The sequence below is a fragment of the Scyliorhinus canicula genome, chromosome 13 (assembly GCF_902713615.1).
Source record: "Scyliorhinus canicula chromosome 13, sScyCan1.1, whole genome shotgun sequence".
Lineage (NCBI taxonomy): Eukaryota > Metazoa > Chordata > Chondrichthyes > Carcharhiniformes > Scyliorhinidae > Scyliorhinus > Scyliorhinus canicula.
The window spans coordinates 11,839,130-11,853,833 of NC_052158.1; positions in this window are offsets into that span (position 1 = coordinate 11,839,130).

Below are 14,704 nucleotides of genomic sequence, written 5' to 3' on the forward strand. Positions count from 1 at the left end.
GCTCGTGTGTTCACCGGGGAAGGAGCGGGGAGGGGACGCTATAAAAGCAGCTCCCTCCCCTCCCCTTGTTAGCAGGCGCCGGTTGGGCGAATCAAATGGCGAGGGAGCCAAATTCATGGCGAGAATCTCGTGGGGCTCATTTTTAACGTTCATTGCCGTTTGCGCCCAACGCCAAACGCGCCCAAAACCCGACTCTAACTTTGGTCCGCTGTCTGCAGACCAGTTTGATAAACAGCAGACGGAGATAAACAGCAGCCGCTTCCTTGCACCCCGGAGAGGTTGGATCCCTGGCTCTGTGATTGTGACCGGCTTAAACCAAATACAGAGGAAGAGAAAGAGAGGAGAGGAGAATAGAACAGAAGAGAAGGTCAGGGTGGAAGACAGGAGTGAGTAAATGGCAAAGGGGTAATGGTGAGAGGTAAAAGGGGGTGGATATGGGAGAAGTAAAGAAACAATTGAAGTGTCTGGAGATGATGTAAATGGAGAGCAGAATCCTCACCAACAGCTGCCGCCTGAAACCTCCCCAAGAAACAGAACAAAATGCAGGCGATGGTTCTGATCTGAAATTGATGAATCCAGAAGCTGTAAAATGTTCAATGGGAATATCAGAGACTGTTTCTCCAGCTGAGGTTGAGCTTCATTGGAACAGTTCAGGAGGCTGAGGACAGAGAGGTCAGCGTGGGAGTGGGACAGAGAGGTCAGCGTGGGAGTGGGACAGAGAGGTCAGCGTGGGAGTGGGACAGAGAGGTCAGCGTGGGAGTGGGACAGAGGTCAGAGTGGGACAGAGAGGTCAGAGTGGGAGTGGGACAGAGAGGTCAGAGTGGGGCAGAGAGGTCAGAGTGGAACGGAGAGGTCAGTGGGAGTGGGACAGAGAGGTCAGAGTGGGACAGAGAGGTCAGAGTGGGACAGAGAGGTCTGAGTGGGAGTGGGACAGAGAGGTCAGAGTGGGACAGAGAGGTCAGAGTGGGACAAAGAGGTCAGAGAGGTCAGAGTGGGACAGAGAGGTCAGAGTGGGACAGAGAGGTCTGAGTGGGAGTGGGACAGAGAGGTCAGAGTGGGACAGAGAGGTCAGAGTGGGACAAAGAGGTCAGAGTGGGACAGAGAGGTCAGCGTGGGAGTGGGACAGAGGAAATGCCAGTTTGTTCATTCAGCATCTGTGGAGAGGAAAACGATTTTAATGCTTCAGTTCTGACTTTTCTACATTAAATTTAACATCGTTAAAATTACTGAGAAAATGCTTGGTATCGTTTTAATGATGCTACAAGTGCTATGTAAAAACAGGTTGCTGATTGTGAGCAGGGATTTAGTTGCTCAACTGAACTTGAAAAAACTATAGTCATGTTGAGGAAAGGATATTCACAGGAGGAAAGGATATTCACAGGAGGAAAGAAATGTTCTCATCCCATTTACATACACACCAGTATAGTCACGATGGAGCAAACCTTTCAGACACTTCACGTGTGCCGTGATTCACACAATATTCCCAACTGTTATCATTCTAGTTATAAATTATTTATTTGTGCAAAATCAGGGCATTCTGACTGGAGAGGGGGTATTTAAATGTTTTAGTTTATGATAAGAAATTCACTCGTGCATTCCACCTGCTGACACACCAGTGAATTCACATGTAACTAGGAGTTGGATTCTCCTCTTTTGGGGACTCTTGATTCTCCACATACTCACATACATCCATTCACATTATTCCTGAAAGATAATGGCGAGTCCATGTAAGTACATTTCTCTGCAATTTTTGACCTATATTTTTCATTTAAGGTCTTCTCTAGCTAGGCCAACATTTATTGCTAATCGTGCGTGAACTGCTAAGGGCAGATTCACCTGAAGAAGGAGCCGTGCTCCGAAAGCTCGTGTTTGAAACAAACCTGTTGGACTTTAACCTGGTGTTGTAAGACTTCTTACTGTGCTCACCCCAGTCCAACGCCGGCATCTCCACATCATGCTAAGGGCAAGGAAGTGTATCTTTACGCATTAGCCCTACTGTCCCTGTCTTCACCCCCCCCCCCCTCCCCATCATCAAAAACTGACGGCCATCTAATATTTTTAACCATTCAATGGTAATGCTATTACCCAATGTGCAACGCGGAGGAGAATGTCCTCTATGCACAACACAGACAGTTAGTACGCAGGCGCGGTGGCAAACGTTTGGCGTATGCGCAGTGAGTGATGGCGACTGGCGGTTGGCTTTTTGTTTCAACTGCAGTCGGGAAGCGGCGAAGCTCCGGATTGGAGGGAGCGATACAACCGGTGTGTGGACAGAGAGGTTCCGTAAACACATTGTGGCGGCTATATGTCCTGATTAATAACTTATAGATGCAGCATTTGCAAATGTCCGACTTTTTCCTGATAACAGGCCCGCGTTAACGGCCGCCATTCTGATAAAGGATAGAAAGGTTCATTCGCCGCCATCTTGGTACAGGAACATCGAGTGGGCGGGGCTTCCGGTCTCTGTTCCCAACTGCTCCAGACGCCCTGGAGAGAAGCTTTTTATTAATTAATGGGATGTGGGCGTGGGTGGTTAAGTCAACCCTAGTTGTCTTTCAGAAGATGGTGGTTAGCTGCCTTCTTGAACTGCTGCAGCCCATGTGTGTAGGTACATCCACTGCTGTTAGGGAGGGGGTGGGGGGGAGTTCTAGGATGATGACAGTGAAGGAATGGTGATATATTTCCAAGTCAGGGTGATGTGATAATTGGAGGGGAACCTCCAGGTGTTGGGGTTCCCGGGTATCTGCTATTCTTATTCTTCTAGATGGTAGCGGTCATGGGTGCTGTCGAAAGAACCTTGGTGAGTTACTGCAGTGTATTTTGTAGATGGTACACACGGTTGCCAATGTTTGTCAGTGATGGAGGGTTTGAATGTTTGTGGAAGGAGGTGCAATCAAGCGGACTGCTTTGTCCTGGATGGTGTCAAACTCCTTGAGTGTTGTTGGAGCTGCACTCATCCAGGCAAGCGGAGAGTATTCCATGACACTCCTGACTTGTGCCTTGTAGATGGTGAACAGGCTTTTGGGGGGGGGGGGTGTCAGGAGGTGAGTTATTTGCGAATGGATTCCTAGCCTTTGACTTGCCCTGGAAGCCACAGTATTAATATGGCTGGTCCAGTTCAGTTTCTGATCAATGGTAACCCCCAGGATGTTGATTGTGGGAGATTCAGTGATAGTCATGCCATTGAATGTCAAGGCGATGGTTGGATCCTGGCTCGGAGATGGTCATTACCTGACATGTGTGTGGCATGAATGAAACTTGCCACTTATCAGCCCAAGCCTGGATATTAATCTAGGTCTTGCTGCATTTGGATATGGACTGTTTCATTATCTGCGGAGTCATGAGTGGTGCTGAAAATTGAAGGGAGATCATTGATGAAGCAGCTGAAGATGGTTGGGCCTAGAACACTAACCTACTCCTGCAGTGATGTCCTGGAGCTGAGATGATTGACCTCCAACACCACAACCATCTTCCTGTGTTCCAGGTATGACTCCAACCAGCAGAAAGTTTCCCCCCTGATTCCCACTGACTCCAGTTTTTTTCGAGCTCCTTGATGCCATACTCGGTCAAATGCTGCCTTGATGCAAAGGGCTGTTACTCTCGCCTCACCTCTGACATTCGGCTCTTTTGTCCATGTTTAAACCAAGGCTGTTATGAGGTCAGGAGCCGAGTGACCCTGGCAGAATCCAAACTGAGCATCCGTGAGCAATTTATTGTGGAGTAAATGCCGCTTGATACCACTGCTGATGACTCCTTCCATCATTTTGATGATGGAGAATAGACGGACCGGACAGTAATTGGCTGAATAGAATCTGTCCTGTTTCTTGTGTACAGGATACACCTGGGCAATTTTCCGCATTGCAGGGTCGATGCTGATTGATCTATTAGGGTCACATTCAGCTGGTACTAGAGGGACGAAATGTAGGAGATGGGTTTGGATTTGAGCACAGTGACTTTGCTTCCATTGCCATTTGGTAGAGAATTCCACAGATTCACCACCCTGTGAGTGAAGAGGTTTCTCGTCACCTCAGTCATAAATGGTCTACCCCATGCCCTGACACTGTGACTCCATTTTCTCGACCCCAGGCAGAGGAACCAATATCACAGCATCCAATCTGCCCAGCCCTTTAGAAGCTCTAAACATTTCAATGAGATCCCCTCTCATCCTTCTAAGTTCCCTTAATACAGGCCAGTAAAGATATGGAAACTCAAATTCTGTTCTGAATTTCTCCCATGTACTGACCATAATGGCTTTAGTAAACTTTTACAGGGTAAAGGAGAGGATTTGCACACCGGAATTTCAAACCAAATTCTATATCAATATCTGGCAGAGTTAATCAAATCGTCAGCATCGAAATATCATTGAACTTTGAATATGGAAGGAGCAATGTTTGTGTGGGGACGGATTTCAAACTTCAGTCTGACCAGAGGAGCACTTGGACACACACACACACAAATAAGTGTGACTGTTCCAGTGCGATGACTGTGGAAAAAGCTTCAACTCGCTATCCAGTCTGAAAAAACATCACCAGCCAGAGCAGGAAGAAATCATTTGCGTGTTCTGTGAGTGGCAGAGCCTTTAAATGATCATCCAACCAGACGCAAGAGCACCCCCACCATGGAGAAAGCATGGAAATGTGTGGATTGTGGGGAAGTATTCAATTACCCATGTGAGCTCGAAACTCATCAACACATTCACACTGAGGAGAGGCTGTTCACCTGCTCCTTATGTGAGAAAGGATTCAATCAGTCTGCTCATCTCATCGAACACGAAAGGGTTCACTGATGAGAGACCTTTTAAATGCTCTGATTGTGGGAAGAATTTTAAAAGAAGACATGATGTGATTAGGCACCAACGGGTTCACACAGGGGAGAGGCCGTTCATCTGCCCAGTGTGTGGAAAGGGATTCACTAATTCATCCACCCTCATTGATCACCAACTTGTTTACTCTGATAAGAGACCATTTAAATGTGCTGACTGTGAGAAGAGCTTTAAATGCAAAAGGGAACTGCTGAGACACCAATGCACTTACACTGGGGAGAAGCCATTCACCCGCTCCCTGTGTGGGAAGCCATTCACTTATTCATCCAACCTGCAGAGGCACTGCCGAGTTCACAAGTGACTGTGTTTTGGATTCTGCTGTTAATCACATCCTGGACTGGACCATGTTTATTCAAATAAATGGAGTTTGTTTGTTAATAAACTGTCTGAACTAGGAAAGGGTTTCATGTTTTGGAGAAAAAAAAATCTGCTTTGATAAAGCACAGTGTCTAGTGTTTGATATCTCGGCGATCGGACAAGTTGGAGGATTAATGAAATGTGTAGAACCCATCTTTGAATTGTGTTCCTGATTAGAGTCTACACTGAAACAGGAACTGTTTGGAAGCAGATAGAGTAGGGCAACAAAGATTAACAACTTCAGGGTAGGGCAGCACGGTGGCGCAGTAGGTTAGCCCTGCAGCCTCATGGCGCCGAGGTCCCAGGTTCGATCCCGGTTCTGGGTCACTGTCTGTGTGGAGTTTGGATATTCTCCCCGTGTTTGCGTGGGTTTTGCCCCCACAACCCAAAGATGTGCAGGCTACGTGGATTGACCACACTAAATTGCCTCTTAATTGAAATAAATTAATTGGGTACTCTAAATTTATTTCAAAAAAACTTCAGGGTATAATGTACTTAGAAATGATAATGAGGGGAAAAGAGGTCATGAAGTAGTTGTACTTATTCAATCGCACAATATTATCTCGTATTGTATTTAGTTTGTTCATGGATACAATTGGAATATACTTCCATTTCCCAAGTCCTAACTTATAAAAATGTTGATTTCCAAGAAGTGGGTGTCGCTGGCTAGGCCAGCACTTATTACCCATCCATAACTGCTCTTGAGGACAGCACGATGACACAGTGATTAGCACTGTTGCTTCACAGCACCAGGGACCCGGGTTCGAATCCGACCTTGGGTGACTTTCTTGTGCGGTGTTTGCACTTTCTCCCGATGTCTGCGTGGGTTTCCTCCTACAGTCCAAAGATGTGTAGGTAGGTTGTTAAAGTGTCCAGATGTTGAGTGGGGTTACAGGGTTAGGCTAGGGGATTGGGCCTAAATAAGGTGTCCATTCAAAGGGTTGATGCAGACTCAATGAGGCAAATAGCCTCCTTCTACACTAGTGGCTCTGTGATATTCAATGAGAAGGTGGTGGTGAGCTTCCATCTTAAACTGCTGTGGTCCATATGGTGTAGGTACACCCACTGTGCTGTTAAGGAGGGCGTTCCAGGATTTCTAGGAACGGCGATATATTTCCAAGTCAAGATGGTGAGTGACTTGGAGGGAAACTTCCCAGAAGTAGTGCTCCCATGTGTCTACTGCTCTTGTCCTTCAAGATGGTAGTGGTCATGGGATCAGAAGGTGCTGTTGAAAGGAGTCTTGGTGAGTAACGGTACATATGGCTGTTCAGCGGTGGAGCAATTGAATTTATGGATGGGTGTCAATCAAGCAGTCTGCTTTTCCTGGACAGTATCATCAAGTGTTATTGGAGCTGTGCTCAACAAGTCAACTGGAGAGTATTCAATCACACTCCTCACTGGTATATTTAATTACTTTTGGTGGCCAGTGATGCAAGAGGATTTCCAGTACCTGAAACTGTCTCATCGCTCCCCAAATTAATCCGCCCCTCGTCAAATTAAAGTTCCCAACAGGCACATTCCATCTGAAAATTGTTGGTAAACATTGATTGTATGTGCAAGCCCACTACATAAGGAAAGGAGGGACCAATATATCCTGGTTGTTGCACATGTGTATATCTGGTTGAATAAAGTATTTTCGGTCTGTAATAATGATGCAGCCCCGACAACTAAAATATTGTTCAAACAAATATTTTCCAGGTAGTGCTTTCTAAAAAGGATAGAGAGAGATGGGTTCACATTTCACAGCAGATGCAATGCAACTGCTCTGTCATCTTGTCCGTGTGGAACAACATTTCCACATTCCCTAGTCTAGGGCGATGGACGTTCAGTCACTCTAAAATAGCACTGAGAAAAACTGTCAAGGAGGGAGTTGATGACCTAGTCATCGCCAATCACTAGTCACTGCCTTTCCTATTATCTAAATGACAATTTGCTCCATTTGTGTTCATCTCCAGGCCACAACGCATTTCAGCTCATGATAGGTCAGCAACTGCCGATTGTACATCCACCAGGATTCCATCCCCATTACTTTATCTGCCATGGAGCAGGTAATGTCTAGAGTAATGTAAGAAGTCACTGGGAGGTCACTTGGGATGATCCACATGATGTTCTGGGCATAACATGGGCAGCACGGTAGCATGGTGGTTAGCATAAATGCTTAACAGCTCCAGGGTCTCAGGTTCGATTCCCAGCTGGGTCACTGTCTGTGTGGAGTCCGCACGTCCTCCCCGTGTGTGCGTGGGTTTCCTCCGGGTGCTCCGGTTTCCTCCCACAGTCCAAAGATGTGCGGGTTAGGTGGATTGGCCATGCTAAATTGCCCATAGTGTCCTAAAAAGTAAGGTTAAGGGGGGGTTGTTGGGTTACGGGTATAGGGTGGATACGTGGGTTTGAGTGGGGTGATCATTGCTCGGCACAACATCGAGGGCCGAAGGGCCTGTTCTGTGCTGTACTGTTCAAAAAAAAAAAGAATAACATGAACAAATGTTAAATTGTTTTCTTACAAGTTTGAGGATCCCCCGAACCTGGCATGATCCGGCACGACTCCATCCGTATCCTACTCCTCACCCTTGGGCTGATCTGTTCCCTGTAAGAACACTATTCAGGATGCCCTATGCTGGTCTTGTTTGGCCGTGTTCCGCACTGTAACCCATCACTATTTCTTTATGCACCACTGTCAATGTATTCTGTCGATTATTCTTTTGTCTACTATGTACGTACTGTGTACGTTCCCTTGGCCGTAGAAAAATACTTTTCACTGTGCTTCAGTGCATGTGACAATAAATATCCATCAATCAATCAAGAAAGAGAGGAAGCACAATATCTGTGGAGCCATGGAGATCAGTGTGAAGTGCACTAATGAAAAGGTCAGATAACTGGATGAGGTGTTAACGCTGTGTTTGATTTTATCCAACAGGGACAAGATGTGGAGGGTCACCTTGCTCCTAGACTGTGTCCACCAGGCTGAAGTTCTGTTCACACCATACAATCCTCTCCCAGATTGTTCTGAGCTCCAGCCAGCTGATGCTAAACAATCAGGTGGGAAAAAAACCAAAGCTGATTTATTTCACTGGGATCCAGAATATGAAATTTCAGCCTTGTTAGAGGGGTTGTGAACAACATCAGAAACAAACCCCAGCTGTTAGAATGGATATGACTCGACTTCTCACTAGCAGCATGTGGAGCATAGTCAGTCGCACATGAGGTGGCTCCCTCCAGAGTACTTTGGGCAGGTCTCTCCTTTCTGGGGCGAAGAGGGCGAGATACTCGGCAATAGTTATTTCGTATCACTCTTCACATTTTGTGGAATTGGTGTTGGAGCTGGGCCCCCCTCAGCTTGGAGGCTGGATATGGCATTGTTGATGTCCTTTGCCATTTGGGAGTAAATTGAGTTCAAAAGGAGTGAGATTACCACATTGTGGGAGGCACTGAAGGAGGCCGTTAGTGGGAAGATGATCTCCTATAAGTCACATGAGAAGAGTGAAAGAGTGGAGAGGCAGAAGTTGGTGGATTCCATCCTTGAAAGGCGGACCTCTAATACTCGCTTGCCTGGAACCAAAGTTGTTGGTGAGTAGGAAGAAGTTTCAGATGGAATTTGAGCTGCTCTTGACGGGTAAGGTGGTGTGCCAGCTGCGGCGCTCGAGAGGGACATTTTATGAATATGGGGAGAGGCCAAGTCGCCTATTATCACACCAGCTGAGACTGCAGGCTGCCTCCTGGGGAATAGTGCAGGAGAGGGACTTGAGTGGTGGGTTGGTCTGCACCCCAGTGAAGGTGAATGCTGATTTTGAGGCCTTTTATAAATCCGAGGACAGGTTGCCCATGATGGAATTTTTGGACAGGTTGTCCATCCCAGTGGTAGAGCAGGAGGAAAGAGAGGAGTTGGAGTTCTTGTTGAGCCCTGAGTTAATCATAAAATGTATAGGTTGAATGTAGTCAGGTAAAGCTCCAGGCCCGGATGGATTCCAAATTGAATTCCATAAGAAATCTGCAGGTCAGCTGATCCCATTGTTAGATATGTTTAAAGATTCCATGTCCCGGGGAGTATTGCCAGTCACACTGGCGCAAGCATCGATCTCCTTGATTTTGACGAAGGATAAGGATCCGTCAGAATGTGGGTTGTACAGTCCCTTCTCCTTACTGAACACCGACTCTAAATTGTTGGCAAATGTTCCGGCAATGTGCTTGGAGCCCTGCCTTCCAGGGCTGATTTTGGAGCAACAGACTGATTTTGTTAACGGCCGACAACTGTCGGCCAACATAATTCGACTACTTAATATCCTCCTGTCCCCCTCTCAAGTCCAAGAGCCAGAGATGATTATTTCAATAGATTCTGAAAAAGCGCTTGATAGGGTAGAGTGGGGGTACCTATTTGAGATCCTTGGAAATTTCGGTTTTGGGCCTGAGTTTATATCTTGGCTCTTGGCTCTCTCTTCTGCACAGGGCACCCACCACAAGTGTTCATATGAATGTCTTGAGCTTGGGATACTTCCAGTTGAATACGGATATGAGGCGGGGTTACACATTGTCTCCGTTATTGTTTGCCTTGGCAATTGAGCCTCTGGCCATAGCGTTGAGATCATCTACACTGAGTAGAGGGATAGAGAGGGGAGGAATAGATCATAAGGTGTCCTTGTATGCAGATGATCTGCCATTGTATATAACAGATACACTCTCTAATGTGGAGGACATTATGAAGCTACTTATGTGTTTTGGCTCCTTCTCTGAGTATAACTTGAATCTGGACAAACGCAAATATTTTCCGGTGAATTCCCTGGGGAGGGGAATCGATTAAGGGATGTTGTCTTTTTGCTTTGCCGGGTCTAGGTTTTGTTATCTGGAAATCCGAGTGGCCCCCGAATGGGCCTCATTCCATAGACTCAATTTTAATAGCCTGGTGAATGGGGCAGGTGAAGTCTGTCCTGAAATGGGAAATACTCCGTCTGTCCTTGGGAAGGGTCCAGATGGTAAAACTGAATTTCCTCCCGAGCTTTTTATTTTTGTTTGTGTATCTCCATTTTCCTTCTCGAGTCTTTCTTTGTTAAGGTTAATAAAATAATATCTTTCTTTATTTGGACTGGTAAGACCCCTCGGATTCGTAGGTCGTTTCTGCAGAGATGAAGGCAGTCGGGGGACCTTGGGCTGCTCGCCTGTTACTTTATTATTGGTTTGTGAATATTGAAAAAATACAGGGGTGGCTTAAGGATCTTGATTCCAGAAGGGGGCAGATGGAGACAAGCTAGTAGAGGTACTAGTTTGAGGGCCTTGGCTACTGCTCCGCTTCCATTTTCCTCTGGAAAATTTACTTCAAGTCCGCTAGTGGTGGCCACCTGGGAGGCAGTTCAGGCAATGTTTTAAGCTGGGCACCATGTCAATGTTAGCCCCAATCTGCAGAAACTGGGCCTCACGGTAGCATGGTGGTTAGCATCAATGCTTCACAGCTCCAGGGTCCCAGGTTCGATTCCCGGCTGGGTCACTGTCTGTGTGGAGTCTGCACGTCCTCCCCGTGTGTGCGTGGGTTTCCTCCGGGTGCTCCGGTTTCCTCCCACAGTCCAAAGATGTGCGGGTTAGGTGGATTGGCCATGCTAAATTGCCCGTAGTGTAAGGTTAATGGGGGGATTGTTGGGTTACGGGTATACGGGTTACGTGGGTTTAAGTGGGGTGATCATTGCTCGGCACAACATTGAGGGCCGAAGGGCCTGTTCTGTGCTGTACTGTTCTATGTTCTATGTTCTATAAACCATCTCTTTGTACGGGCAGATTTGGACTCGTCATTCGGGTCATGGTGGTGAGAGGGGCTGGAGAGGTTTGGGGACATGTTTATAGAGGGGGTTATCTGGTTTTGAGGAGCTGTTGGGTAAATTCCAACTCCCAAAGACTAACGTAGTTGGGTTTTTAAGGTCTGCTACTTTTTGCGCAATGCTCTTGCTTCTTTTCTCCTAGTGCCCTCACCCTTTTGGATACGGTCCTTTGGATGGCTGAGTTGGGGGGGAGGGGAAGATTTTTGATATTTATGGGTGGATTTTGTCGGTGGAGCAGGCTACGTTAGATGAAGTAAAAAGTGAATGGGAGAGGGAGGTGGGCCTGATTTTCGATGTGGGGGATGTGGAGTGAGGCTCTTCACAGGGTCAGCCCCACTTCCTCATGTGTTAGCTCAGTTTGATTCAGTAAAGTGGTGCATAGGACACATATGACCAGGATGCGGATGAGTGGGTTTTCCCGGGTGGAGGACCGATGTGTGCAAAGTTCTTGGGGGCTGACGAATCATGCACACATGTTCTGGTCATGTCCTAAACTTGTGAGCTTCCAGGACTACTTCTTCATGTCAGGGGTTCCTGGGATTGTGATGAAGCCTTGTCCGTTGGTGACCATTTTCGGGTCTTGGACCCACCTTGGCTGCAGACAGAGATGTAGGCGGACGTTCTCACCTTCGCCTCTTTGATATCCCGGAGGCGAGTTCTCTTGGGGAAGGACTCTGGTTCAGCCCAGTGCCTCGTCCTGGTTGAGTGGCCTTATGGAGTTTTTGTCTTTCGAAAACCATCTTGATTAGCAGAAGGTTTGTACTTGAGATGGCAGTCATTCATTTCCTATTTCAAGGAGCTAGTAACAGTCAGGTGTTAATGGGTAGTTTGGTTACATTTTGTTTTCTTTTTGGGGAGTTATTGGGTGGGGATTAAGATTGGAGTTGTATTTATTATGTGGTGTGATTTTACTGTGTTATAATGAAAACGTTTATTTATCTAAATTTTTTTAAAGAATGGACGTGGTTCACTTCTGGGTGGGATTAACTACAGAATCCAATCCCTGCTGTATGGTGTGAACTATCTGCTGCGTCAGTAGCTGTGATTGGAGCAATGGTTGTCGAATTTGCTGAGGGCACAGAAATAGGTAGGAAAGTAAGTTGTGAAAAGGAAATAAGGAGGCTACAAAAAGATATGGATCAGTTCAGTGAATGGGTAAAGACCTGGCAGATGCGTGAAAATGTGAAATTGTCCATTTTGCAAGGAAGAATAAAAACGATTCATATTATCTAAATGGTGAGAGATTGCTGATCTCTGAGGTGCTGAGGGGGCTCTGTGTACTAGGGAGCTGTGTGCATGAATCACAAAAGGCTAATATACAGGTACAGAAATTTGGGAAAACTAATAGAATGTATCACTGAGGGGGAATATATCCAACGATTCGCCCACTGGGTCTATATGGGTAGAACTAGAAAATAAGAAGGGAGAGATCACTTTGATAAGACAGGCTCCCAAATAGTCAGCGGGAAATCGAGGAGCAAATATGTAAGGAGATTACAGATAGCTGTAAGAAAAATAGGGTGGTAATAATTGGGGACTTTAACTTTCCCACCATTGCCTCGGACAGCCATAACATTAGGGGCTTGGAGGGAGAGAAATTTGTTGCGTGTATTCAGGAATAATTTCTCATTCAGTATGTGGATGGCCCGACTCAAGAGGGGGAAAAACCTGACCTCCTCTTGGGAAATAAGGAAGAGCAGGTGACAGACGTGAGGGATCATTTTGGGACCAGTGACCATAATTTCATTAGTTTTAAGATAGCTATGGAGAATGATGGGTCTGGCCCAAAAGTTACAATTATTCATTGGGGCAAAGCCAATTTTGATGTTATTAGACAGGAACTTTCAAAAGTTGATTGGGGAAGTTTGTTGGCAGGCAAAGGGACGGCCGGTAAGTGGGAGGCTTTCAAAAGTTTCATAACCAGGGTTCAGGGTAAGCACATTCCTTTTAGAGTGAAGGTCAAGGCTGGTAGAAGTAGAGAACCCTGGATGTCTCGGGATATTGAGGCCCTGGTCAAAAAGAAGGAGGTTATGACATGCATAAGCAGCTGCGGTCAAGTAGATGCCTTAAAGATATGGAAGTTGTTGGAGTAGAGTTAAGAGATAAATCAAGAGGGCAAAAAGGGAGACATGAGATTGTCTTGGCAGATAAGGCAATGGAGAATCCAAAGAGCTTCTACAAATAAATAAAGGGCAAAAGAGTAACTAGGGAGAGAGTAGGGCCTCATAAGGATCAACAAGGTCATCTATGTGCAGATTCACAAGAGATAGGGAGGTCCTAAATGAATATTTCTCATTGGCATTTACTGTTGAGAAAGGCATGGATATTAGGGAAATAAATAGTGATGTCTTGAGGAGAGAAGGAGGTGCTGGAAGTCTTAAAGCGCATCAAGGTAGATATATCCCGGGACCTGATGAAATGTATCCCAGGATGTTGTGGGAGGCAAGGGAGGAAATTGAGGGTCTTCTAGCAGAGATATTTGAATCATCGGCAACCACTGGTGCCTGAAGATTGGAGGGTAGCAAATATTCCTTTGCTTAAAAAGGGCCGTAGGGAAAGGCCTCGGAACTACAGACCAATGATCCTTACGTCTGTGATGGGTAAGTTGTTGGAAGGTATTCCGAGAGATAATCTTTATTATTGTCACAAGTAGCTTTACATTAACACTGCAATGAAGATACTGTGAAAATCCTCTAACCATCACAATCCAGCACATAGGGAGAATTCAGAATGTCAAATTCACCTAACAAGCACGTCTTTCAGGACCTGTGAGAGGAAACCCACGCAGACACGGGGAGAACGTGCAGACTCCTCACAGGCAGTGACCCAACAGGGTGGATCATGAATATTTATTTGGGATTCTGCAAACATTTGGGTTTGGGATGCATTTCGGCTATTGTACACTGCCGCGGAGCGTCTTGTTAAGGTTAACGGGTCCCTGACAGCGCCCCTTCATTTTGGGAGAGGAGTGGGTCATGGCTGCCCCTTGTCTGGCCAACTCTGTTCTATTTGCGTGGAGCCTTTCCTGCGCCTCCTGCAGAGAAGGTTGTTGGGACTGGTTCTGTGTAGGATGGGCATTAGGGTGGTTCTCTCGGCTTATTCTGATGAGTGGTCCTCATGTTCACCGACTCTGCGGAGGATACGAGAGTGCCTCCGCCACGTCCTCTGCCAGGATCAATTGGGCCAAATGTTCCGGACTTCTGATTGGTCTGTGGCAGATGGACCCCCTCCCAGAGGAGCACAAGCCTTTCATCTGGAGCAGCACCAGTTTTCTTGACAGGAATCTATGTTTGCCCGACTGACGATTCCTGGCCGGGTAACTAGCAGGAGCTGGAGTTCTTGACACAAACCAGCTGAAAGCCTCCATGTTGCGGTACCGGCTGGTCACTATGACCCCATCCCCTCACTTTGTCACAAAGATCCAGAGAATGCTTGCAGAGTTCTTCTGGACAAGAGACTGCAGTGGGTCGCTGCTGAGGTTCTGAGTCTCCCACTTAGGGAGGGTGGCCAAGCGCTGGTGTCCCTTCGCACCCAGGTGGTGACCTTCCACCTTCAGACCCTACAGTGATATCTTTACGTTGAGCCCGCTGCATTTCTTCCGCCAGGTGCACCGGCAGAATTATGAGACGCAGCTCTTGTTCAGATTTGCAGGGTCTTTATTACCCTCTGCAGGCGCTGCCCATCTTTTATCAGGAGCTGCTCAAAGTCTGGAACATGGTCGCCTCGT